Here is a 3,835-nt window from a genome sequence, read left to right on the forward strand (position 1 = left end):
AAATCAGCCCAAGGAAGGGCTCGCGTCTGTTTAGCTAGTTGGTGAGGCAATAGCTTACAAGGCGATGATCAGTAGCTGGTCCGAGAGAGGAACTAATAATTAATTATTATTATTAAATATTAAAAAATTTTAGTAATTAAGTATTAAAAAAGATTTAAAAAAAAAGTGGGCACATAATAATCCACAACAGGCGTGGTTAATCCTTTCTCCAATCGTTGGGATAAAAAATTGGGTGGTTAATCTTTCCCCTAAATCATATAAATTTTCATTAATTACGCTATTACTTTCTCCTTATTTATCTCCTTTCAATTACCAAACGCCTCTCTTTCAACAGAGAAAAAAAAAAAAAAAAGAGTACAGAAGCTGAGAGGCTCTCTTGTGCGCGGTGTTCCCAATCGTCATCTGCGACACAAAAGCGATTTTAATCCAAATCACACCTCTTCTCTTCGTAAATCTGAAAATATGTTCAAGAGGGTGGAGGAGAAGAGCTCGATTGTGGAGAGGCGGCAGAAATTCAGTGAATAGAATCCATAAGAAGCGGCCCTAAGTGAGGAGTAATTGTATAAGTGCTTCCCTACCAGGAGTTTGGGTCGATTTGCAAATATGATATCATTCTTGGTGAAGCATTCCTAGACGGTGGAGATGTGAGTGGAAGAATGGGGCGGTATCCAAAGTGAAGATAGAGGATTGGACCATATTGATCGGAAAGACGGTGAAGGGATTGGTGGAGAGGTTCTGTTGAGGAGATGGAGATGGTTGATGATCGCAAAGGCAAATGGGCTTGGTGGTAAGTTCTTATTATGCTTTTTCAGTTTATGTAACAAGAAATTGATAGATATGAAGAGGATGAAGGAGAAGAGATTACAGAGAACCAAAATTGTTCCATGGCCAGTCAATTGAATCACCAGATGTGCTTTGTTTGATTGTTTCTGTTCTTTTGACTGTATATATGGAAGTGAAATTTTTGTTCATTCTTATCTTCAATTATTATTGGGATGTTGATTTGCAATAGCTGAACTTATATGCCCAAGTCAAAGTGGCATCCCTCTCATGGACCATGCGTCTCTTTCTCTTCCTCTCTTCCTCTTCAAGTGTTTCTTGATTCTTCGTTGTGAGTACTCTTAACTTTTATGGTAAAGACTTAAATTGTGAAATTTTGGAATTGCTTTAATTTTATCGGAGAAAATTTTGGAATTTTTATTGAGAATGAGAAAATCAATGGGAAAGAAGAGTTCAAGTAGTTTTGATAGCAATGGTTGGTGGATATTCATCCATGTTGGGAACCTTGCTAAACAATATTCTTGGGCTTTTTTTGGTCTTCAAGTGGCAGTGGTAGTCGCTGCAAAATAATAGGTTTTTTTTTTTTAAGATATATTTATAATAATGGATTGGGTTGTGGTTGGATGTATATATTTTGATATCTGGACCATCAAGACTCAACTTTGAATTACTTATTTGACAATCGGATCAACATAGCTCAAATTATTTTTCTGGGGGTCGGCTGTTTTCTCATTGCGGTTTTCTTAGGCACTGCAGTTCACTTCTCCAATTCGGCCGATAATAAAGCAAAGCTTCATAAAATTTCAGATAGTTACAAGAATGGAACATGGTATGCTTCTTTTCTATAGAGATACTTTTATAGATAGTTAGATATAGAATTAGAAAAAAAAAAAAAGCAGAGCTTAGTTTTGTCATTAATATCACTATTTTAATTCATCAGAACCGTGAAAAAGTTCAAAGAACTCGCACCGAACAACGATTTGTAAGGTTTTGGTGCTTTCATGTTTTGCTATTTGAACTCATCAGATAGATGTTGATACACATTTTCTGAAAACATGCATGCAACAGGGAACATGGAGAATGTAAATGTCAATGTCAATAAGCCCAAGACACTTAGTTAAATGACTTCCTCATCTCCAACTCTTGAAACAATCAACTGCCTCCTCTCCTCCGATTCTTGAAAATTTAAATCTCTACCAATCCTCTCTCTTCCTTGCATAATGCCCCACCTCATTCTCTACGCAACCCTCACCCATCCAACCCCCCATCTCTGAACCCTTTTTCTAAATCCGCTTCCTTGTAGTGTATGTTATTTCAATCAAACAAATACAAATTATGTTAAATTGCTGAGCAGATGATGTATTGGTAGAGAATTTTACTTGATGGTTCCTCTCACTTTTGCCCTTTTATGTATGTTGACAGAGTTTAGTGCTTATGTTGGATTACTCAGCATTAGATGGTGATCAGGTTGATAACCTCATTTTGTCCAACAAAAGAGGACATACAAGATACAACTGTTAGGATTTTTATGTGGGATTAACTAATACTGATTGATCTATTGGGCCCAAGCAGTTATAGACCCACTCTAATTAGGAAACTCCTAGTTTTTTCTATTGTGAGAGTGGAATAGGGTTTTAGGGATTGTATTATAAATAGAATGCTGATGGTACCTGCAGCCATTACTTAATGCCTTATTGGTTTTGGGAGCACTACTTTTTCACAAGAGCAAGTGCACAGAAAGAGAGGAGACCCTAGAGTAAGAGGCTGTAGAAGATCTCAGTAGAGGGACTCCACTTGGGTAGTTCATCATTCTTCTCTTCATGAGAGTAATATTTAACCACATGGGATAGAGGTTAATGATTTATGCTCATAGGGCTTCTAAACTTACATAGGTACTTCTCTATTCCCATTTATGATTCATGTCATGGGTGTCCCATTGATTATCATAGATATGGTAAATCTATATGGTTATCTATTTTAAGATCTATGAAGGGAGTACTTTATTGATATTGGTTTAGGGACTATACCCATGGTTAAATCTTTTATCATTGGTTTATGACTTTTGTATTCTAACACCCATGGGGTTATTCATATGATTCTATGGTCAAGAATCCCAACAACAACTACTTAAGGTGGGAGAAATTTGTTGACTTTTTATTGATTTTACATCATCCTTATTAGTATTATCAAGGATTAAATTTAAGTTTTTGATATACTTGTGGGCATTACCAATTTCACCCATTATTTCATTTGTCCTTATGGACCTTGTGGTCAAACTAAATAGGATTTTTACTCCATTCACCTTATAATGTACTTATAGTGCGATGCTCATATCTACAATGGAGATAAAGAAAACTTAAGGGGATGTGAACAGGTTAGGGGGCTTCTGATTCTTTTACTTTCTCTTCTCATTATCACATTTCATTGTTTCTGAATTGGTGAGGATTAACTTCTCTTTCCATATTGTAGGCTTTCCAAACTCAAGATGCGCCAAGGAGGTGGAATCTAATCTGTGACACTTGTTCTCGTGATTTCTCAAGTATTACAAAGAATATAGGTTATGGTTTCAATGTTCAAACGTAAATTTTCAATAAATCAAAGTTTGGAATCACTTAATGATGGTTGTGGATGCTTGTTGTATCTTTTTATTGGGAAGGGTAGTAAATTCATGTACTTCCATTTTTCCCTTAACAGAAGCATCATAGTGGAAAAAAAAAAAAACATAGGCATTATTAACTATGGAATATTATATTTCAATTTGGTTTTCTTTATCTTTCTTTCATAATGGTTTTTATTTTTTAAATATTGATCTTTAACTCAATTGGTAGAGTACTTGTGGTATAGGAAATGGTTCTATACTTCAAGAAGATGGTGGTTCAAATCCACCAAGTCCTTTATCTATATTTTCATTTAAATCTCAATGGCAATATCATGGGAATATCTGGGTTTTTAGATAGAAAAAAACATTATAGTTTTTTAAATGAATTTTGGAGGAGGGCTTTGGTTATGCATTTTTACAATTTTATCATGAACCATGATATTAATTAATGAGCTA

At 35.1% G+C, this 3,835-nt stretch overlaps 1 long non-coding RNA gene across 3 annotated transcripts; it reads left to right on the forward strand.

Moving 5' to 3' along the window:
* The first annotated feature begins 181 nt into the window (after positions 1 to 181).
* LOC122068329 lies at positions 182 to 3,545 on the forward strand. 3 transcript variants are annotated; one of them, XR_006137078.1, is made up of 3 exons: positions 306 to 787; positions 1,528 to 1,609; positions 3,250 to 3,545. It is a non-coding gene; the product is annotated as an uncharacterized LOC122068329 (long non-coding RNA). The 3 variants fall into 3 exon arrangements; XR_006137079.1 differs by having other exon boundaries at positions 1,537 to 1,609; XR_006137077.1 differs by lacking the exon at positions 1,528 to 1,609 and having other exon boundaries at positions 182 to 787.
* The last annotated feature ends 290 nt before the right edge of the window (positions 3,546 to 3,835 follow it).

Source organism: Macadamia integrifolia, unplaced genomic scaffold (assembly GCF_013358625.1).
Source record: "Macadamia integrifolia cultivar HAES 741 unplaced genomic scaffold, SCU_Mint_v3 scaffold3718, whole genome shotgun sequence".
In the NCBI taxonomy this organism is placed as follows: domain Eukaryota; kingdom Viridiplantae; phylum Streptophyta; class Magnoliopsida; order Proteales; family Proteaceae; genus Macadamia; species Macadamia integrifolia.